Consider the following 24,470-nt stretch of genomic DNA (forward strand, 5'->3'; position numbering starts at 1 on the left):
AGTTATGAAAAGAGAGGAGATGGCCCTTAAACGACTAGGTCTAGGGAAGGCTTCCGTCAACAACAATTTAATGGTAAAGTAGCTAAACATTTTTTAGAAAGGGAGAACCATCTACTGTAAAGAGCAGTGGAAAAAAATGAATGAACCGAGGATTGTCCAATACCCCGCTACTCTGCCCAAAACCAAAGCTTATGCAGAATCTTTGAAGATGACAAATGTCACTGAAAAACACCCACTTTTCGATTCAGTGTAAGCCAATACCCACGATATTGTCCCAATGTAAAGGCAGTTACTCAATTAGCAAATCTCAAAGAAGTTTAACAAATGCGGATGGGTCTGGCCCTGTTTCTTCAGTTTTATGCTGTCTACGTGCATTGGAAAATAAAGTTTGAAGTTGACCAATACTAAATATCTTTAATGTTGCAGTAGGTAAAGCATTTGTTGCATGAACACGCTCCCTGAATACTCTGCCTTTATCGTAGCCCTTTGGACTCTCTAGAGATTGATCATGATGACAACTTAGCAAATGCATCCGCTGCAGCCTCCGCGTTGTACTAGACGCTGCGGCGGAATATCTGCGAAGAACGCAGACGTTTTTAGATGAAAATAATGATTTAATTTGCTTCAAAAGCAGGAAAGTCCCTCATTATCAAAGGTATTTTTATATAAACAGTTTCGAAGAGAATTGTTTGATCTATGGGCAGTCTTTGCAGGACCTGCAGTGTGGGAGTAAATGGAGTGCGAATCTCTACAGCATGACGTCAACTCATCCAAATGCCAGGGATAGTGGAGTTACATCACCAGCCCCCTTATCAGTAATTCCACTAGTCCAGAGTTAAATATGCTGACACGTAAAAACCCAGATAAGAGGAAATATGCAGATTATATGTGCTGTGTGTCTGTGCCACCTGCCTCTTTCTGTGCCTCCCATGTTAATGCATTGAGACTTTAGACCCCAAGCTGACAGCGCTGCATGACACCAGCACTGCAAGCTACCAAACAAAAACAGCAGATTTACAAGCGTGGGTGTTAAAAACAGGGAACAGACAAACACAGGAGGGACAGAATGACCAGATTCGATATGAGGCAGCCACAGTATGCAGCCAGGGATTATAACGTAGACTAAAGAGAAAGTAATAGGTCATAATAGGTGTCAAGGATGTGCCTCAGTGTAGCCTTACATTTGCTTGGGAGTGCATTATGGTGCAAAATCACCATTTGTGGGAATCCTTTAGGGGTACTAATCATCTTTAGATATGAATTGCTATGCGATGTAAAATATCTTTTAGGTGCAGAATCATCCTTAGTGCAAAGTAAGCACCGTTCTAACGTTTAGGAGCAAAATCACATTTGGATGCACAATAATGTTGATGTGCAGAATCGTCATTGGTGCAGCATCAACGTGAGTGTGTGTACACTTTTGGGATTACAAATGTGACCTCATTGCTGTGCAAGGGGAAGCACTGTTTAGGCAGGCAGATGTACACTCCTAGTAGCCAATAGCATGCGGTGAGAGTGAAATACTTGTCTGGCCAATGACTATGGTTCTGTCTTAAACAAGTGGTTAAAGGACGCAGGCCAAAAGAACCAATGGCTGAAGGGGGCAAACTAAAGCTATTCTCTTTATGTTGCTATTGTTTTTTTTATAACCTGAGCATCACCAGTCAGCTTAGGCTGAATGCAGATAGACCTAAAAATGGTTCACCAACTGGATACTGTTTGTATCTCCCTTAATGAACCCTGTGACCATTGGTATCAAAGCTATGAGAAAAGCAAAAAGGTGGTCTATAGAATGTCTCAATTAATCTCAGCCACAGTCCCAAGAAGCTATCCAGTGGTAGCATCTGCCACCCGTGGCTTACCTAAGGCCGTAGCTGCATATATGCAGGAAGGATGAAAATATTGTGCAGTGAAGCAAGAGTTTGAACGATGAAATTACATTTTAATAAGTGCGCAGTTTAATCAAGGCAAACTGTCTTTACCTGGAGTAACATAGACTATCTTACCAAACCCTCCTTTATAATGTACCGTAGCGTCGATGAGGTAACTCTCCCAGTACTCTTCATCGGCTGGTATTGCAGAGGCGTTGTAGTGTGTTTATTTGGTATTACAAAGTCTAATCTTGAAAATATTAAAAGTAATACTGGGCATAGTGGGCAATCGTTTTCTGTATTGCCCGCCTGTTCCACAGGATTTAAGCAAGCCCTGGTGCTGTGTCCACTTTTGCAGTACAAGGGACCTCACCTCTCCTCTAGCGGATGGGAAACAGCCCGTCCAAGGCAAAACCTCCACATTGCTAAGTCATCTCTTAATAATAGGCTAGGATCATTTTGGGCGATTCGATAAAATATAATTGTGCAAATAAGAAAGAAAACTAAAAACAAAATACCGAACACAATTATGGAATTAGGGTTGGAAATAGTAGCATGTAGTGAGAGCAGTCAAAGTATTTTCTCCCAGACAGACCCTAGAAGTAGCACATGTCTCACTTTGATGGATTAGATCTGAAATCTAAAGAGCAGGAGGAGGATGTCTCCTCCTTTTTTCCCCGTTGTTTTTCCCGTCCAGGGTTTCCCGTTCACTTCCGGTTTGCAGAGCGCAGAAGGGATGATCTTATACATTTCACTTTGACTGCTGTGCTTAAAATCTTAAAATGAATTTTAATATGAACACCATTACAAAACGTGAGGGCACATTGCCCTGCCTGCATCAGACTCCGAGACATTGCTGCAAAGCTACAAAGTTTTGTAGGCCGTCTGAATGCGTTTCCTGGACTCGATGCCAGAGGAAGGGGCGGAGGTCAGGACACAGCTGTTCACGGACAATGGGAGGAAGTTTCTACCTCAATGTAAATGGCTTGTCCCGGGTTTCACATGGCTTGCAAAAGGAAAGAGCCACTCCCTAAACATATTACCTCCAGAGAATGCTGCGTACGCGTTGACCGTGGTGGAGAAGAGAGGCGTTTGCCAAGCATTCGGTTTGCAGAAGGACCGCTCAGCCATTTTGCTTCAACAAAGGTAGGATGAACATTGCTTCATCGAGGCCTGCACCAGTTGGTGATGTTGGCACAGCACTCCTAGACTCGGTGGGAAATGCTGCTTCCAGGAGGCTGGCACCGATAGGGAATTCGTCATCACCTAGTCCAGCCCGGAGGACTGCTGCTTCCCCACGACTCTCACCAATTGGGCATGCTGGGCCACCAAGACTGCCACAGAGAAGAAGCATTGCCTTACCAAGGCCAGTGCCAATAGGCAATACGTCATCTCCAGCATTGGCAGGAGCCCAAAACACTCCTTTGCTAAGGACAAGTCTAACAGGAGTCTGTTCCTCACCAAGATTAGCACCACCCGCGAATGGTGATGATCAAAGATTGTCGCAGATAAGAACTGCTGTGCTGTCAAGACTTTCTCCAATAGGACATGCAGCTTCACCAACAGCAAATAGGAGGGGAAATGCTGCCTTGCCCAGGCCTGTGCCTATAGGCAATGCTGCCTCCCTTGGCCCGTCACAGGGCAGGACTCCTTCGCCGAACATACAGACCACAGCAAAGAGTGTTTCAGCACTGCCTACAACATCAGGCAGCACTACCTCTCCCAGGTACTCAAAGGGCAAGAGTACCTCTTTGGTAAAGCCAGCTTTTGCAAGAAAAGATGTTTCACCTAGCATGGCTCCTGTAGGCAACTGGGCCACTCCAAGTTCCACACAGGGCAAGAAAGCAGAGTTGCAGAGTCAATCAGAGCGTGGAAATGGGGCATTGTTGGCCTTAACAGTCGTAGTACCTTCTACTTCACAACCCCTGGAAGCCACAAGCAGAGTTAATTCTGTGGGGCCAATTTCAGCATGGAGTTCATCTTCCCCCAGATCCGTACTCACACGGAATGCAGTTTCACAGAGACCAGCTAGGGTTCGGAGTGTGGAATCACATTTGCCAGTATCAGTTGGAAATACTGCTTCAGTAAGCAGACCGGCATCAGTAAGACCAGAAACCATAGGAAAAAATGCTACACTCAAGGGAGCAAAAGTAAAACATGATACTACAACACCACGAGCAATGAGCCATGAGACATCCACTGGAACAGCATCAACAAGAACGCCAATAGTGCCGGTCAAACAGTCAATAAGCAGTGGGCCATCTCTGAAACCAGCATTTTTGGGCACCATATCTTCAAAAGCGACCTCAACCCCGAAACCATCTTATGTCCATCCATCTTCATCAAGACCCACATTAATGAGGATTTCACCTTCACCAAGATCGGCAAAGATTAACAAGGGGTCCACACTTCATCCTGCGCTCAAAGAAAGGGCACCACTTCAGCCAAGTGCTATATCACCTGCTCTTTCGCTGGCAAGCTATGATGTTTTACCAACACCAATGATCATGGATGTTTTATCACAACCAGCAACCCTCAAGAGTAACCCTCTGAAGAAACAAACTGCAGAGGTAAATTGTGCTTCAACTAAACTAATGCCAGGGAGAAATAAGGCATTACCACTACCAGCTTCAAGAATTAGTGCTTCACCAAGACAAAAGGCAATGATTACTGCTGCTTCTTCTGCACAATTGCTTGGGCCGGAGGCTTCCTCACGAAAACATATGCCATTGATTGGGCCTTCACTGAGGCCTGCGCCAAAGTTTGAAGGTAATCTACTAATTTCAGAGCCTCAGTTTCACCCTATTTCAGAAAAACTGTCAGCACATGAAGGTAGTTGTTTGGCAAGACCAGGAAGAGGCCTCGATTATTTTTCATTAGGACAAGCACCAGGGACTTATGATTCTTCACCAAAAACAACTTTGAAAACGAATAATGATCCATCAGGTCCAGTTTTAGGGAAAACTACTACAAGACGAAAACAGCCACCAGGGATGGATATGACTGCTTCTAAAAAAGGCCTTCATGAGAATTATGCATCACTAAAAACAGGATCAGGCAAGAGAAATGTTATGTCATTTCAGCGTGCTGTATCGGAAACTGAGTCTTCATTACAGCAACCTGAAGGGATGAAGACTATGCCAACGAAGTCAACATTAGGGATTAAATCAACTTTACCAAAACCAATAGGGAATCCAAAGACTGCCTTACCTAAACATGTGCCAAAAATGGTTGCTGCTTCCCCAAAAGTAGCTCACAAGCATCATGTTGCTTGGACACATCCAGCTCCAGGAATACATACATCACCGAAGCAGACACGTAGGCTGCAGACTTCTTCACTGATTCCTCCACAGTTGTCAAGTAGAGATTTATCTGAATTTGCAACTCGGACAAACATTGCTTCAGCCGGATCAGCGACAACAATCAATACTCTCTCACCAAAACAAGTAAAAGCAGCAGATTTTGATCCCGAAGCATTCATCTCCGATGAGCATGCAGTTTCACCAAATCCCGATGATCTTGCAATCATTGCTTCTTCAGACCCGTCGGAGTAGACAAACACAGATTCACCACTACCATGGATGGAAGGTTTACCAAGGCAGCTTTAGACCTTTTTTTTGCAACAGCCTGGTTTTGTCAATCTGGTTTGCCAAGACTAGTCCTGATGAAATAGTTCTCTGCGCAAACCAGGCAATGGACACCTTTGACAGAGCATCAGCACCAAACTACTGCTTTAATGAGGGCAGCATTTTTAGTGAGCCTTGTTTTAGTAGCTGCGTTGCTTTTTAAGTTCCATACTAAACTTGGTAATCTAGAGTTAGCCGTTCAAAGAGGATGGATTGTCTGTCTAAAGAGGGTGGATTGTTTATTTACTCTTCGACGTCACATGATTGGCAACTTTGCTGCATCCAGGATTAATATTGAATATAATTGTGCGGAGAGCAGCATTTATGTTACTCACTCTCTATGTAAGACATTTGGAGATCAGTAATTCTAATTTGCCAAATGTATTGCCAATTTCTATTGCTTTATCTGCAACGTGAAAATGTATGATGGCTAGTGCCGTAGAGAGAGAGAGGCCAAAACAGGAAGACATCTTGAAAGAGGGCTTTTAGAAAGGGTAGGAGAAATCACTTTGGTTAATATTGAACAATGTATATTTGCTAGCGGATGTACGATGTTACAACGCGAGTTTTTACAACGCGTACCGTTACATCGCGGTCGTTACAACGACTGCGATGTTACCACGCCATGCCTTTACAACGCAAGTCTTTACATCGACTTGCACTAGATGGCGCGCTAACATTAGAAAAGCGTAATTTACTATTCCAACTCCAGTCCACTTAACAGTAGGGAAGGTGTTGGGATAGTAAACTACACTACTTGTAATGTTAGCACGCCATCTAGCGCAAGTCGATGTAAAGACTTGTGTTGTAATGGCATGGCGTGGTAACATGCAGTCGTTGTAACGATTGCGATGCAACTGCATCGCGGTGTACTAGCCGCGATGTTAAGGATGTTCCACTTTGCCAGCTGTCTGATCTTTTCGAGCAGATTTCTTTAGACAAAATTCCTTCTGCCTGATATCGACTGATCAAATTAGTGCATGTTAATGTTTGTTCAAACACCAAGAACCCCAGCAAGGTTTGACATTGGCAAAGGTCTCAGATTTTACAGAAGCTGAGTGTGGCCTGAAGAGCAGAGTGTATGAACTCACCAGTATTGTTCTTAAAGTAGGCCTGGAAGTCTCAAACACTCTACATGAACATTTGAGATGTCTTTCAGGAGAGCGTGGTGCATCATGTCTATTCTACTTATTTTCGATTTCAACTTCTATGTTATGATGTTTCACCAAAATGTTGTGCCTTTCAAGTTAACAGTACAAACTCCTTCTTGCGATTTCAAAAACATCCTCTAAGATGCTTTCTAGACACATCAGTGGGCCAGTAGGCCTTGACAGGCGTTGAGCAGAGGATACTGGCATACCTGTGTCTTTTTAAGCGCTGTCTCGCGCATCTGAATGGTTTTCTTCACAGCGATCATTCCGCTTGTTGAATGTTATCATTGTAAATTTCTATTTTGTATTGATTAGTGCAAATTAAAACTTAAAATGTCAGTCTTGTTCTATTTTTATTAATCTCCACGGCAAGGTGAGAGGGAAGATCTGCATTTTGATATGGTGATATATGGATGTACTTAACTCTGTATTTCCTCTGTGTTCATCACTCACGGAACCCATGAACATTTCATTAGATTGTCTGTTGCTCTTTGTAAATTCACTGCGAGGCCTGACTTACGCGGTCAAGGATCCACTTCTGAAAGGACATCTTTGTTTCCTTTTCGATGCACATTTAACCTCAACAACCATTTTACCCTCAGGAGGTGTGTAGAATGAGGGTTGGGGCAGATTACTTGTGTGAGAAATTACAAGGAAGCATGCACTGCTGCTCTCAGTCTGCTGTTTTGCTTGCAAGAGGGGGTTGGCGCTATAGCTTCTTGTGCTGAGATGATTCAGTTTGCCTGAGAGATGCTTGGTTTACCCGTGGCAGGTCGAGCCTGTTCTGTTTGTGCCAGGGAAGCTTGTACTCCATTGGCTGTACATAGTATGTTGGTGTAAGGGAGTGTGCATTGCTGCTTGAGTTGTATCTACAAAACATGTTGTTGCATCTTGGCTAATCATTGTTATATATAGAGGGCCCATGCGGATTGGACTGTCTCATGAAGCTTTGCATTGGAATTGGGGTGCTCTCCATTTGCACATAATAAGACTGGATTCTCAGCCATGCAAGTTGAATAGTTGTGGTTCAATATAAGGTGAGGTTGTACCCGATTGTATTATAATATCTAAGACTATCATATGAACCAGTGGTACGCAAGGTGTGGATGTTATGTTTGTGTTCTTCCCTATTCTTCTTGGATATTTAGATCTGACCTGTAGGCTGCTTTAGTTGCTTCTCCATCCTCGAGTTTTCCAAAAATCGATACATATACACCTACATACAGGGCCTTTGGACAACCCTCTTCATCCATTGGTCTATTCAAGTGTCATTCACATTTGTCTTCAGTCAACCACAGCAGACAGCAGGGGCAGTGGATCAGCCCACTTCTTCCAGTGGCTGTTCTTCAGTGTGAGTGATATCAGTTTACTTGACAACATGTGCGCAGCCACCTGAAAAGGAGTGCACTTCAGTGTCCGGGCCAATGCTTGGCCCATCGCTTGCGCATTTGACAAAGCCCTTCTCCACTCCCTAGGCTGCTGGTTTAGTTTTGAACTTCTTCCCACAGCTTTTATCAGGCAACATCTCGAATGGGAAGCCAGGTTCCGATGTGAGTGCTTTTCCACCCTCCTGTCAGCTGCAGGTGTTTGTGGGTACATACATATTGTGACGGTGGTAAAGTGGTGAACTATTCACACGGTTAAAATTGAACATCTGCTTCTTCCTCACTGCCAAGCTTGCCGCGTTTGGCCGACCTCTAAATTACGTGAATTTGCACCAGCGCATGGCAACTTTTCAGTACAATTTGGGTAAACTGACCAGTTCAAAAGTATGTACAGATACTGTCCATTACACAAGAAGGCTAATTCAGTTTTTTGACTTTGTTCGGTTGAGGCAAATTTCATTTTTGCACTCTCTACACTGTTGCTTTTGCAATTTCCACTCTGTGTAAATGTCAGATAAAAATTGCTGTGCACTGTTGCAAATGTATGTAATAGGGGCCTCGAAATTTGCCAAGTGTGGAGTAAAATGTAAACTCTGCTTGCTCTAAAGAGCTCATATACTTTATGGCTATTTTCAACACTGTCTGAAAGGTTTCCCGTGACATACCCTAAGTGCAGTGGGTAATGCTGTGCGTATGTTATTATTTCTGCAATTGGCACCGAGCGCATGCTTGCAGCAGAACAGGGCCCTTCGTTGTTTAAACGTTTCTCCCCTCCCTCTTCTGCATTCTCTGTATTTTTTTCGAGCAGGATTACTTTTGACTATTTTGGTATGTCTACCTTTCTGTCTCTGTAACGTCATGGCTGTTTCTACCTTCTTGGGGACTGCAGTAGTTGATTTCTCCCAGAACGAGGATAGGGGTCGGGTTCCCTTCCTCAGTGAGGAGAGCCCGTGGGGGCCCTTTAAGAGGTTAAGAGGATTGTGCTTCTCGAGGTGGGGTAGCAAAGTCCTACATGATCCACCGGAAGTAGGAACGCTAATAAACCAAGTGCCTGCGAGGGTTTGCTTAAGACAAAACAAGCACTGGGTAAGCCAATAGGTCTCACCTATGGCAAATTGTTTCAGCCATGTTGTACACCAGTGTGGCTGCTGTTCAGCATGAACAGACGGATTAGATTGAGATAGATTGGGGTGGGGTATATTGGAGTGAGATAGAATTGGGTTGGTATAATGGAGTGGAGTAGATTGGGGTACATTTGAATGGGGTAGATTGCAGTGTGGTAGAAGGGGGTACATTGGAGTGGGGTGTATTGGTGTGGGGGGATTGGTGTGGGGGGATTGGTGTGGGGTGGATTTGGGTGGGGTAGATTTGGGTGGGGTAGATTGAAGTAGGGTAGATTGGAGTAGGGTAGATTGGAGTGTAGTAGAGTATGGCAAACTGTAGCTGGTTGTATTGGGTAAGGTAGATTACAGTGGGGTAGGTTGGGTGAGGTAGACCGGGGTAAATTGGGAGGGGTAGCTTGGAGTGGGGTAGATTGGAGTGGGGTGGATGAATTGGGTTGACTGGAATGGGGCAGATTGGGGTAGATTGGATTGGAGTGGGGTTGGGTGCGGTAGTTTGGGTACACTGTACTAGTTGGAGTGGGATAGATTGAAGGCTCATGGATTTGAGTGGGGTAGATTGGGGTAAACTGGAATGTATATTGGGTGGGGTAGATTAGGGTAGGTTGGGGCGGGTAGGTTGGGGTAGACTGGATTAGGGTAAATTGGAGTGGGGTGTACTGGAGTAGGTTAGATTATAGTAGATTAAAGTGGGGTAGATTAAGGTAGGGTATCATTGGAATGGGGTAGGTTGGGTGGGGATTGGGTTGATTCATGTAGGGTAGATTGAAGCAAATTGGTTAGATTGGAGTGTAGACGTTTCAGGAGACTGGACCAGCTGAAGTGGGGTAGATTGAAGTAAATTGGTATGGGGTAGATTGGATTTAATTGGAGTGATGTAGATTGAAGTGGTGTGTATTTTAGTGTGGTAGATTGAAGTGGGGTAGATTGGGGTAAATGGAATGGAGTAGGGTAGATTGGGGCAGTTTAAAGTTGCATTGATTAGGGTAGATTGGAGTGGGGTAGAATGGGTGGATTGAGTGGGGAGGATGGGGTAGAGTTCAGTGGGCTAAATGGGTCGATTGGAGTAGGGCAGATGGGATAGGTTAAAGTGGGGTGGAGTAGGGTAGATTGAAGTTTGGTAGATTGGGTGGATTGCGTGGGGTAGATTGGAGTGGGGTAGATCTGAATAGGGTAGATTGGGGCAGATGGGAGTGGGGTGGAGTAGGGTAGACTGGAGTGGGGTGGTGTGCGATGAAAAAGAGCAGTGGCACATGTAGGAAAGGGGAAAAGCAGTGCCTTGAAGAAGGAGGAGCAGGAGTGCGATGAAGAGGATGGGACTGCAGCACCGTGAGGTAGAGGGACCATTACTGCATTGAAGTGCACATTCCTCTACTATCAATAGCTGTGCAGCTAATTTGTTTGAAAAGTGAAAAAGAGTTTCTGAAAAACCCAACTATCCAGTTTCAAATGCTGTGCAGCTGTGTTAAATGTGGGCATTTTGTTAATAACACGTATTTCTTTTGTGTAGTGTTGCTCCACTGAACACCTGCAATATTGAAAAATGATGTTTCACTGCATATCAGCTTCATTTGTTACTAGGCCATACCTGCCATGTCGAGGAAGCTGTTCCAGGGTTCATTTGCATGCCCCTAATGCAATGGGCTATAATTGTCGGTGTACATTGCAACCTCTTTTTTAATAGCCACACCAGCGATATGTTTGAAAGTTGTCAGTAGACAGCACCGAATGCATAGGTAGGGGCCCTCGTTTTCAAAATCACTCATTTTAAAATCGTTTCAGATTAGGGCTTTACATACTGTACTCTTTGTTAGTTTGCCGTATTTCCTCGTTCTGCCTGCAAACCATGTAGCTTCTCTTGCTTGCTGATCCCCCAAATGCTAAGGGGAAACAACAACAACGATTGAGAAGGAGGGTTGGGGAGCAGCATGGAATACAGAGTCAGTGGCATTTGCTTGTTATTGGAAAAATAATAGGAATGGAATTTAAGGCACAAGTATGTATGCAGTGCTTAGACACAAAAGGCGTCAGGGGAGGTAAAGAAAGAACAGATGGGGACAGGGAACTGAGATAGAAATAAAGTGGGTGGGAAGGAAAAGGAGCGATTGAAAAAACACGTACTGCGTAACACAATTTAAAAAGTAGCTCCAAATCAGGAGCAGTGAATGGACACAAGTACTTGGTCCATGCTCTAGGAAGAGCATGACGCATGCATCTCATGATAAATGGAAACGCAGAATATGAGAGTGGGGTGGAAGTGAACAAATGGTAAGTTATAGCCCACTAACTGCAAACATGTCTAAAATAGACAGCACATGTGCTGTCAAGATGAGACCCCAAAAGACACCTCTCAGAATGGTTAGCTAAGCAAGTAATAGCCCGACAGTCTCATCTCTAGCACAGCCCACGCCGCCATTATCTCACAGAGGAAAGAATCCACCTTCTTTGTGCCAAGCTTTTACTCAAAGGTGCTAAACAGGGGTGGAAGCAAAACGTGCCCTATAGCGTTGTGAATAATTTTTTTGTTACTGAAATTAATGTATTTGTAAATATCACCCTCTTGATCGTCAAGCATATTTATTTAATTGAGTGTATAGAGCTATGCTCCCTTTGAGAGGCGACAGCCATCATTTTATAAAGAGGGAAACCCATGTTGCTCAGGTGCTGGAGACATGAATGCTACGGTTTGGCCTGTATTGGAGCAGTGCACTTGAGTGGTACAAACAGATACTGAGAGCTAAGGATCTCTCTCCAGAAAGCAAAAAGATTTGAGAAAACCTGCATTGTAAGTTTGGCACGTAAGAAGAGGGCACGCAAAAAACAGGGCACTCAGCTAATTCCACTCAGATGGGACCCCACACTGGGGATATGCAACCTACAACATTCTTCCATTAAGTTGAGAATTTGCTAATTTACTAGAATGAAACAATGCATGACTAAATAGACTAATAATATTTCTTTCCCATTGTATATTTTCCAGTGAGTCTGTAGCCCTTGTTTGGCAGTAAGTGGAAATCCTTTATGGAAGCAATAGGACTCAAAATTAGCATTTCACATTTTTGCACCCTTTTAGTCAACAATGGAAGGCATTTCTCTCCCTTCATGTATATTTCCTGGATTCTGTGCCTGTGAATTGGCTGTAGCACCTAGAAATCTTTTGTTGTAGATGTATTAAGTGTTGTGATGGAAACGTCCTCTGCATGGTAAGAGACGTACTTTGCCCTGAGTGCCCAAATATATACAGTTGTGTGGATCCCTAAAGCTGATTTGTGCCATAGGTAATACGGATCATGGGGTCATACTGCTAATGGTGTTGCAAAACCATAGACCCTTTTGACTAATTCCTCAAGAATCAAAGGGGAGTCTCTTGGTTGAGTATAGCGTATTAGGGACCATTCCCTGGATTTGGCCATCAGGAGTTAGAAACAGAATACTTCTTTTTCTTATAAAAGTAAGTGTTAGACTGGACTTTGATTTATTGTTCGTACACTTTGCACTTTGATTTATGAGTCGTGTTCACTTACCTACATCTATACTTCCCCAGAGGGAGCCTTTAACTGCTTGTCCACAGCTACCACTGAGAGCCCAGTGCAGAAGGGGTACTTGGCCCAGGTGCTGGAATAAAAGGCTTCAACCACCACTGTTGGGCCCAGCAGTGGCGACCGCCACTAACAAAGGGTGGTAGGGTGAGGGCGGCAGGAGAGTGAGCACCAGGGGGGGCGATGGGTTACACGGTATGGGTAAATAATAATTTTAAAAACGTACCTGACGCTGCCGACTGCCTCTTGCGTCGCTCTTGCTGGCCACTTCCTGGGTCCCAGCAGCCCCTGGGACAGACTCCAAGCCAATCCCTCTGCTGAGTGGGCAGAAAAGACGCCCTGCTCAGACCAGGGAGTCTGTGGGGATTTCTCCAGCCTGGCTGAGTTAAGCAGCCGGGCAAACCTAAGTGCGCATGTGTGTTTTGGTCAGCCTGAGACGGCTGGCCAAACACACATGAGCACTTAGGGAGTGCAAAAGCACACCTCCTCCACCCACCATGCCCCGCCCCTCCATGCACAAGCTGGCAAACGAAAAATAAAATGATGCTAGAGCATCGTTTTATTTTTCGTTTGCTGGCTTTGCGCTAGGCAGTGGGGCGACACTCCTCCGCCATTGTGGAGGAGCCACCACTGGGCCCCTGTAATCCCTGCATGGCCCATGGTTCTCGGAAAGGGGTTCTGATAGGAGGCAAAAGGGTTGTAGTGTATACTAACACCGCCATATTAAATAAAACAAAAACGCAGTGTATCTCCCATGATGTGGTCTACAGATAGCATTGTTTCTAGGTCGAGCCTAGACAGCACTTGCTCTGTCTGGAAGATCTGTTGAATGTACTTTGTGGGCTCTTGAGATCATCCCCAGGACTTGTCAGCTTGTACGAACTTTGTGGGCGCTGGAGATCAGCCCCAGGACTTGTCTGCTTCCGCTTTTTCTAGTGACTTTTATTTCTGTTCAACTGCCTCTGTTTAACTGTCTTGATAGAAAACGACCAGTAGAGGTAAGTAAAATACCAGAATTGCTTTCTGCTAAGGGATTTTATTTTTTAATTTTTCTGCCAAGTGCCTCAATTTAACTTTCTTTGAAAGAAAACAACCAGCGGAGGTCAGTAAAATACCAGAATCCGTTTAGCATTCCCTAGATTCCAGGCCATAGATACTTGTCTTCCATGAGCACCCATAGACAATAATTTTTTTTCTTCAAATCTTGTATTTTCAGTGACATGGCCACCGAAGGCCCTGATTTTATATTAAAAACAGAGCTTTGGACAATCCCATTTCCAGCTCATAAGCAGTATTTCTCTCCATGTATTCCCATACCTGGCGTGTAGTGCAGTTTGGTGCTTACCTTCCCTGCATTTAAAGACAGTACATGTTTCAGCACCCAGGCTAATGTGCTGCATAGCTAAACACATATAAGGTCTCAAAGGCGAGACTGATTGCATTGCAAATGCTTGTTTAATCCAGTGCTCTCCAGTGACAGGGACACTTTTTTTGTTAAGATGTTGGAGTGCTGTTTGTGATTTTACTTCCGTCCAATCTCTGGACCCATGTACCATTACTAGGTCTGAGTTAATAGCATTTTTCAGAAACTGACTTGAGACTTTGTCAGTCATGTCTTGGCTCAGCCTAGTACATTATTCATCTCTCACCTAACGCTGTTGGCTATTTTGTTGTTACCTTCCTGCTCCATTCTAGTGTTCTGACTGAATAACATGAGGGACTGATTTGAGAAATTGAATGAAGTCCACCTTTAATTTCTTAGTAGGCTTTAATGTGATCACATTGCTTGCAATTGTGCCTATTGGTTTTGCCAGTGCTTTCTAAATTGCTTCCCACAACTTTTAGAACCACGGCTCAGTTTTTAAAATGACAAACTTTCGTGACCCACTTAGCTTTAATGGGCATGAGGAGGGTGCAATGTTTTTTTTAAGGTAACAAATGTTTGTAAACGTCACAACCTTGACCATGCCCATGACCATTTGGCCAAGATATTGATCTATCCTTAAAAGTCAGCAGCGCTGACCGTTATGCCACATCCATGTTTCTCGCTGTATTTGTCATACACAAGTGATATGGAGCACATTCTCTGTTGTAATTCTCTGTTGTAATGGCTTTGTTTTTGTAAAGTAAAAAACACAAGTTCAACAAACACTGAAAGATTCACCCAGAGTCTGGTTTGGGAACGCTTGTAAGGGTTTGTTTTTTAAAACTGGACTTGGGGATATTGTTCAGCACCTTGACAGTGATGCACAAACAGGGCTAATCATTCTAAATATTACGCACATATAGACAAGGACTTTCGCGAGTCACCAAAAATCGACCCTCGACCCACAGTTTGGGAAAAGCTGATCTAGATGCATACAACTTCCTGAAAATAAAAAGTAAAAAAATCCTTTCAAATCTGTGTATTATGAGGCGCTCTAGGTTTATTCATTCTTAAGTATGCAGTGCCATCCAGTGGCAGGATTGAGAAATGCTGTGTGAAGTGGCCTAATGTGGTTGCCAGTGCCCTCACCTAGATGGAGTTTAGTGTAAAAAGTAACATAATAGTTCTTCCGTGATGTACTGCCACGATTCAATCATTTTAAATCTAGTGGGCTTGTTTGAACACTTTAGTTAAATACTTGAACATGTACTACGTAATTAATAAGCTTAAAGTTCATAATGCGCCTTTATCTCAATATTTCTTATGGAAAGAAAGTAATCGTTTGAAAAAAGTCTGATTATATTCAACAGTAATCATAGGAATAAACCTAGATCTTTTACTACGAGGTTTCATCATGCCCGAAGGCTGAAGCCAGCGTCATTTTACGAGGAGCTGTGGATGTCAGCAGCATTTAAAATTAATTTGCGAGTCCTCGGACATTAATGTATGATGTGTTCGCTCTTTATGTGCCGTTTTATAATGAAGCGTGGATATGTCTGTTCTGAACACTCCCAACTTGGTGGGTAAGTAAAGAGGAAAAACTAGAAATGCTCAGGATCACACAATTTCGTTCCATGGGGTAGGCCATATACATTATAATACTGGTCTCGCCTCACTCCGCAGTCGAGAAGTCAGTTTTCCGTTGGTAGGACTCAAACCGATGGGACTTTTTATACTATTTCTAGGTAGCAGCCAATGTTAACGACCGCCACGCCCTCTTTCGCATTTTTTTGCTGTTCAGCCTAATACCTTCATATTTGCTCACTTTGGGCAAAAAAAAGCATGTGATGCATTTAATAATTTCGATGGAGAACACTCGTTGCTAAAATATGAGATTTCCAGTGTTTTAGTCTAGCAATGGCTCCACAGAAAACAGCATATCATGATATTCAGTGTTTTATCAAATTATACATGTTATTTATTTATAGTTCTGTATAGCACAGACTAGACCTTTTAGAGTGACAGAGCTCTTTAGATTAGAAAACAGTAACAAACAAGCATTTACAATACACTAGGTCTCGCAATGACATTGTTTTGAGCTATTGGCATTGAAAATTGAATTGTTTTTTTCTTCCCTTCGTGAAGCATTAATCAAGTAATTGCATTGTAAATGACAATGTCTTTTACCCCCTTGTTGACCCCTGCATACAGACATACATAGAAACCGCACTATAAACACGCTGAGAAACACACGCACCCCGTGAGACAGACACACTAATACATAGAGGCACACGGGTGCACCGACGCACGTGATCACACACACAGGCACACTGAGTCACAGGCACATTGAAGCTTTGGGTCTGAATGACCCCGTTCAAACCTGGCTGAAGCCTGGCTCCGCTCCAGACATAACAGTCTACTTCTTGAAAATGTGAGTTATATAAGTATATAAAAAGAAAGTTGTAAGTATTTTTTTTTTAAAGTGTCCCACGGATTTTGACTGGAGCGCTCTATTGGGACAGCGTTTTCCTTGCTCGCCTTTCAGGACAGCAAGCTTTGTCACATTGGCTTTGATGGAATTAACGTGGAATTGATCCTCAGCTGGCTTGTATTCGCGTTTTGTTTTCTTGATTTTTCCGCTTTAAAGGCATCGTGCTTTCCCTCAAGTCTGCAATTTCATAGTAACAGAGTGTTGCTGCATTTTCGGCCTGGAGAGATCATCTTCGGTACTTTGAAATAAAAAAGTGCTTTCAGTGGGAGAATCAAAACAGTGCTTTTAAAATGCAAACATATCACAAGAAAAATAGTAAGATGCGTCGTTATAAAATATATTATTTCTCACCAGAGATCCTAAAGGAAAACTTGCACTTGTTAAGGTGACATTGACACGCAAACTAAAAGAATCATTTTAGCCACTGAAAAAAGCTGTTTTCTATGTTTTTATAAAACTTAAGAACAGAAAACGAACTATACATAAAGGCTGATAATGTTTTAGTAAATGTAAGGACGCAATGACCACAATGTTTGATTTTAGCGCGAGAACTTCGCTCCATAGGCAAGAGTAAATGAACTTAAAAGACAACACAAAAGCCTGTAACCTCGAGGCTGTTACCGCTGTGTGCTGCACATCTGGACTCGGTTTTCCACTGACATAGAAACAACTAAGCCGATTTTGCATGTAATTTGAAAAGTTTTATATAGCGCTGGCTAGACCCGGAGGTATCGAAGCGCGTTACATGAGGATCAGCGAGTTATAGGTTACATAGTTACATTAATTAAATCAAAGAATCAATGAGGGAGGAAGAGGGAAGGAAACACAAAGGGGGAAACGAGGAAAACAATGTCAGAGGACCGGCTGGATAGGTGACTGCCGAGTGGGTGAAATCAGGATTAATCCCAGATGTCACATTGTGCAATTCAACCACTTGATGGGTATCTCTTTCAATTTTGTTTTACAAGAAAGCTAATGCTTTGTTTGGCTAGTATTTGGCCCAATGATCTAAGCCCTTTAAGCTGAGCCAGAGTCAACCATTTGGCTCTAGCTTAGTTAAAGCCTTCAGTTGCTCACCCACCTTTATCACAATAACAATTTAGGGTGCTTAAGAAAGATTTACTATCAATTTAGTTAAGTGGGAGTACAAACAGTGCAGGACTCCTTGTTTTAAGATTCATAAATACGACAGACATATCAATGTGTTTAGAAAGTGATTACCCAAGAGCACACGGGGTGCCACAAGGGAAGACAGAGATTAATTAAAAAGCTTGACTTATGTTTTTTTAGTTTAGGTCTTGCTCATTACACAACTGGGGGTTTAGTGGTTCCTATGGTGAGACTTTAATTACTAAGGAACTACTCCATCAGAGACAGGTGACATGCCTAGACTTCAAATACAGATTTACCAACCAATATGTTTTGGTAAAGGTGTTGCAGAAGGACAGCAGCTCTGATTCAGTATAACAGTATAGTCACATCTAGGACTTCTACATAGAAGTATCTCACTCTAGAGGACAGTAAGGAATGAAACCCTCAAAATAAATCCACAACTTGCTGTGCACAGAATGTACATGCTTTGCTTATCTTTCGTCCCCCTCTGCCAAAACTCTGTGGCACTGTGACCTAACATTATACATTTTGGCCCCCGGGAGAAAGCCTGCGAGTAACCATGGATTAGAGCTAAAAACTACACTCAAACGAACGAAATATAACTTAAGGTAACATATTCCTATGCACCAACATAATTTAACACCAACTCGACAGTTGTGCCTGGTCTAAGTCGAGATGGAGGTCAAGTGAGGAGGGTTTGTGAATAAAGGGCTTCCAAGAATACTGCCATAGTACATTCCACAAGGGCCCATTTACCTTCGGAAATTGCCATCTGGTCCAATAAAGGAACTGCAAATATGTGCTTATCCAGTGATTAAATACCAAACAGATTTTGTTCTGCAAAATGAGGGGCTTTGCGCCTTGAAGGTAACCAAGGTTCAATGTCAAAGGATCAATTACATGCAAATGGATAACTTCACTAAAGTAAAAACTGAAAGGGTGTTCTCATTGCATATAATCCCTTTTCTGCCGACCAATCATGTAGACCGTAGTTGAAATTCAGTATTGCAGAAATTGAAGCAGACACGGCGCGACGTAGCATTCACAACTTGAATCGTTTGCCCTTTTTTCAAAGCATGTAATAATGCAAAAGATTTAAAACACCAGGGCGAGTAGTTAATCGTGGAATGAACCTTACTAAGCTTTAAACCTGGATCAATTTAAAAACCGAAAAGAATTCAGAGAGGCAGTACTCACTTAGTTTTAGGAGCGTTGCCACTAAAGGTTAAGGGCTCCGTTACATTTTAAAGTGAGTTTGTGAACCCTCGTTTGCTATCCGCGGGAGGGGGCCCAGTGACCGACGACCCCGTCCTCTGCCAGCTCAGCAGGCATGGGGCTGGGGCACAGATTGCCCCACTGAAGAATTGGCATACTCTCCCCAAATCATACAAGTGGAACAGGCATATGGATATGAGTCAACATGCATGCCAACATTTTAGTCGGAAAACAAAAGAAAAAAAATCAACACTCAGGAGAAAGTATTTATTTACCCCATTGACTTCTGTTGAAGCAATGCCAATATTAGCTGGTAGATAACTAAAATAAAGCAGTTTTTAGCTTTAAAAATCGGTTCTACTGGCACGTATGCGTGAAATTCGTGGTATTAGATTAGCCTGAGGTCAGGAAGTTACCGCAGCAAATTGGCGTCTGTTTCACCACTTACCGCCTCCCCCTCCCCCCCACCCCACCCAGGCAGAGTGCTCAACCACTGTCCGCAATATGCGGGGTCGCAGGAATGCGCCCCGACTATGCCAGTGCCACGCTAAGACAAGATCAAATGAAATGCTTTGCGCTGTCCCAGAGGCACACACAAAATACGTACGCCATTAGGAAACAAACTTTAGAGGACTACAAAAATTATTGAGACAAAACAGTGCAGAATCATAAATTATAAAAATACAGAGCTTACATCTGAGCTTTCAGTTACAAGCAAGAATAGTACGAAGTGGTTACCGGTGATATTTTCTACTACAGAAGCGCGTGGACAATTATTACCAGATGGCCCGACAAAGATAAGAATTTGCTTCGCAACAGCTGCAAAGCAGACAACCCTGTCCAGATCGGCCGGACGAAAAGGCGGCAACAAAGAAACCTCATTTCCAATGGCAGTCCACCGTTTAGCATAAATGGTGACGCCAGCCAATGAAAATGAGGGGCGCGGCTTCAAGTCACCTTCTCAAATCTACTCTCTCACTACATGTCTCGCCGAGCGAGCAGCGCATGCACTGCAACGCTAGGCGAGACCTAAAAATGAAACAAGGGGTAAAGTTTCCCTAATTTACAGGAAGCCACACAGCAAAGGACAATGGAATATATTTGGAAACGGTAGAAAATCTATATACATGAGTATTAGAATGTGTTTACGGAGCGGCGAAAGAAGGGGGTACAAAAGGACTAAAGTTCAAATTACAAAATGTATTCTCCAGAGGAACTAAAATAGGACGGTGTCCTTAGTTGAATGAAGGCCTGAACCAACCCCATGAATGAAGAAGAAGGGGAGGAGGAATTAGTGGAATACATGCAGTCAGGAAGTCATCTTTATTATAAGTAGGGCTCCCGGTTTTATAGTATTTATTTTTTTGACATTTCCATCTGTTTTATCCATATTTATTTTTTGCTAATTTTATCTGTATTTATCCATATTTATTTGGATTTTTGTGGAAAAATTAACCTGAAATTAATATATTTCCACATTAATTTAACTGGTAAATATGCACTCATGCTTGAATGCCTACTAGGTTTCAATACTGTAAACATCCGCAGGAGATAAATCAATGCAGTTATAAGAAAATATGTAAATTTCAGTATCAACCTTGTGCATATCTATTGTTGTTAAAGCCTCTTTCCTAAAATTCCTTACTTTTTCGGCCCTCTTAGCTATCAATCCACACAGCTATTGGCCTGGTAGTCATGTTATTTTCATTTATACAGCGCACAGATACTCGGAAGTGTCCCGGCGCTATAGACCACTGGGGAACCCGTCCTGGCTATCCCTGTGAGATGGTCCCTTTCTGGGTATCTCCAAGGTGAAACCAGGCATCCCCTGCGTCTGTGGGGGGCCGTTGTAGAGATGAGGCAAGCTTAATGCCCAGAGTTGCCGAGTGTGTTCCTGGTTAGAGTAGGTACCGAGGCGAGAATTATCGAGTCCGTTTTGACCCTGGTCCACGACCCTGCCGCGTCAGGAATTGAACCCTGGTCCCTGGCCGATTCTCTGCTTACGGATCTGCCACCTCTAACCCGTGAGCCACACCTCTCCACCAGTCATGGCAGACAGTATTTAGAATTCCTCAAAACCAACCCAATTTCCTTTTTTATCCACATTTAAAAATAAATACAGACAAGAAAATAAATGTTTTCTGTCTGTATTTATCTGTAAAAATCAGTAAAAACAAAAAACAGGGAGTTTAAAGAAATAAATACCATGAAACAGGGAGCCCTACTTATAACTTATTAGTAGGGCTCCGGGTTTCATGTTTTATTTTTTTTTAACATTTCCATCTGTATTTATCCATATTTAGTTTTGTGAATAAATGAAGTTGTAATTTGTATACTTCCACATATATTTACCCAATAAATGTGCACTTATACTTTTCTGCTTGTTGGGTTTTAACGTATTATGCAGCCAAATATAATAAAAGATTACACCCACTTGAAAAAATAGCATTATAGCACAAAAATATGTTGAGATATGTATTTGTTTAAGGAAATCTCATATCTTTTTATAAGTCTCTTCACTGTTAGTCTGCACAGCTATTGACATGGATTTCTTGAATGACAGCAATAGTAAATTAATCAAAAGAAGCCAATTTTTCTATATTTCTCCACCTTTTAAAAATAAACACAGACAGGAAACACTGTTTCATGTCTGTATGTCTCAGCGGCGGTTTCCCCACAAGGGCATGGGAGCATCAAACCCCCGCCCGCAGCGAGCAGCACGTAGAAACATAAAAATGTCAATGAAATTATTTCAATGACTTTTTGTTTTTTATCAATGTGCGCGCCGCAGTGCCCCCAAGCCGAGAGATATGCAGGACGTGTCCTCTGCTGTGGATTGGCAGCATGGAGAACTTGAGCAGTGGCTGGCCGGACACTCCAAAGTGCGCATGTCAGTTTGACTGGCTTTCTTGAGACGGCCAGCCTGACATGCGCACTTTGAAGTTTTCCACTCCAAGCTGTCTAAAACGGGTGGGTGGAGAGCAAGCACAGACCTCCAGGGCATGAAGGAGCATCTGGCCAACCCGCTCCATCCAATCTTGGTGTTTCTCTCATGCTGCCTAATAGCATGAGTGCAGTGTCTGGATTGGTTAGGGGAGCTCCACAGCAGACTGCATATTCAGAACACTGAGGATGCAGTGCAGCAGGGGGTAAGTACCATTTATTTAATTTATTTTAAATGTTAGTGTAGTTGTTTTAATATGGGCTTTCGGAGGGAGGGGTGTTTTATTTTGGCTTTTGGAGGGAGGGGGTGTTTTCGTTGTTTCTTTGGGAAGCAGTGGGGCACCTCGCTTGCACCACCGCTTTTAAAAGGTTGCCCGCTGCCCCTGGTATGTATCTGTAAAATTCAGTAAAAACAGAAAATAGGAAGCCTTAATTCTAAGCAGATACTGAGAAACCATTCAAGTGTTGAAGCTCTGGTGAAAGTGTAGACTCATTAACTGTCTTTTGAAGAGTTTGTGCAATGGATATTGTCTGGTAGTAGGTGGGATAGGGGTCCATATTTTGTGTGCACATCCTGAAATGGACTGCACGAGTGTTCTTATCCATTTGTAGATAGGGAACCAAAGCATGAGGGTTTCAGAACTCTGTAGTTGTTGCTTGGCCCTTGAGATGACCAGTTTGTAGGCTGGGTAATTAGGGGTTTCACTGTGTATGGTAAAAGCTAATTTTAGTTCATGCCTGGACTCATGCGGAATCCGCCTTAGTGAGATCATGCTTGTGGCGGTATCACTGCAGTTTGTGATCCAGCATTGATTCTGACTGCTGTGTGCAGTCTGTTTGAGGGGAGCAAGGTGGATCTTCTGGATTCCAAGGCGGGGAGCATTCCCATAGTTGAATTTTGATAAAACTAGTGCTTCGACTGTGTGTTTGAATTCTTCTTCAGGAAGAAAGGGTTACATTCAGCAGTCTGATTTGAAACTGAGCTCCTTTAGCTAAGGAATTGAGGTGGGAATTGAGGTTGAGATGCCTCTCCGATACGAAACGCTCGCATACAGTGCTTTCACTCATGGAAGGGCTGTTCCCTAATGTATGTAGTGCCCTTAGCCTGCTTTGTACAGGAGTAGGATTCTTGGGTCGGAAAATGAGCGGGAATTGTGTTTTTGATGAGTTTACTTTGAGATGATGGAACGTTCATTCTGGACTGAATTGTTTCTAGGGTGTTTGTCAGGTGAGCATTGTCCTCTAGCATAGTGTCTTCAGGATATACCTGGTAGGAGAGTTTTACAAAAAGGCCCAAGAGCTTCTTGTATAAATTAAACAGGGTTGTGAAAATAATTGAGCCTCTGATAGTCTAGTGCTTCTTGTTGTAGAAATTAATAGGGAGTCAAAGATTTTAGTGTGTTGAAATGATTTGTTCAGGAGCGATCTGAGCCAGTATAAGAACACATATTTTATTCCCATTCTTTCATTGACATTTTTTAAGTGAATTTGGTGGCTGACCATCAAAGTCGAATGGCACACACTAATCTATGAGGATGGAAAGGTGGGAATCGCTATTGTCTAGTATGTGAAGAGCAATACTCTAGTTTTTGAAAGCTGGCAGTTTCAGTGCGTAAGCCCAGCCTTAACCCTGACTGGAATCATCGAGCAGATTATTTTCATCAATGCTCTGTTTCCGTTGGTTCTCTCTGAAACCTTCCAGGACTTTCACCAGGAAGGGCATGTTGGAAACACGGCAGAAGATGTTCATGACTCCATAATCAACACTTAGGGGCCCAGTAGGAAAGTCTGCCCGCCTCCCTAGCGATGCTGGGACCGGTCGCCAGCGGAGCCGCGGTCCCGCACTGCCAATTAGTAGAATGCGACCGCCACCCTGGCAGTCGCATTCCGCATCTTTGACATTGCAGCGAATAGGCATGTTGTGGCAGGCACCGCGCGGTGTCTTCCACCTTGTGCATGGCAATGAAGGGGGGTACCATAAAGCAGCCCCCTGCCCGTTCCCCCCCCCCCGGGCCCACAGCAGGCCCCCAAAGCATTCCCCGCCAGCCTTTCCATGGCGGCGAATCCGCCATGGAAAGGCCTGTGAAACCCGCAATTATAATATGGCTGGCGGTACCTTCTAGGCACGCACCGCCATGTTATAGCGCAGCACCGCCCGGCTGGCAATCGTAACGATTGCCGACCGGCGGAAAAGCGGCGGACGGACTTTGCGTCCTCCGCGATACCACTTGCCATAATAATATGGCGGGGGGTAAATCTAGTTGGGATGGTGGTGGATCGCCACCGCCGAACCTGCGGTGGCGATCCGCCCACCATCCTAATGACGACTTAAGTGTTTTTTGCAGAAGAATAACGTGCCTCATTTTTTAGGTTATCCTGAACAATATCTTAAGGGTGTGAAACATTTGTTAGGTTGGTCCAGAACGACGTCACAAACAAACTGACAACTTTTATTAAGGGATGTGATGTTTGAAATGGGTGCATGGTCTTAGCTTAGAAAAGCTCCAGCATATATATCCATGAGTGGGTGAAAGAAGACCAAGTTGCTGTAGTTTCTGAATGGTCTTGTGCGGATTGGAAGTTGCGAGGTTAGGAAAGATCTAACACAATTTTCTAAATACCAATATTGTAAAATGTTGTATTGGAACA

General features: G+C 43.4%; 1 protein-coding gene and 1 long non-coding RNA gene across 6 annotated transcripts in view; one reads left to right on the forward strand and one right to left on the reverse strand.

The window, feature by feature from the left end:
• ARAP3 (ArfGAP with RhoGAP domain, ankyrin repeat and PH domain 3) overlaps positions 1–24,470 on the forward strand; it is a 530,251-nt gene that overhangs the window by 137,220 nt on the left and 368,561 nt on the right. The gene's annotated exons all lie outside the window — the stretch shown is intronic.
• Positions 16,003–24,470, reverse strand: part of LOC146810702 (uncharacterized) — a 199,915-nt gene continuing 191,447 nt past the window's right edge. Inside the window, exon 3 of the long non-coding RNA XR_014966621.1 lies at positions 16,003–16,788. This is a non-coding gene — a long non-coding RNA (uncharacterized LOC146810702). The remainder of the gene's footprint in view (positions 16,789–24,470) is intronic.

Source organism: Triturus cristatus, chromosome 7 (genome assembly GCF_964204655.1).
Source record: "Triturus cristatus chromosome 7, aTriCri1.1, whole genome shotgun sequence".
Lineage (NCBI taxonomy): Eukaryota > Metazoa > Chordata > Amphibia > Caudata > Salamandridae > Triturus > Triturus cristatus.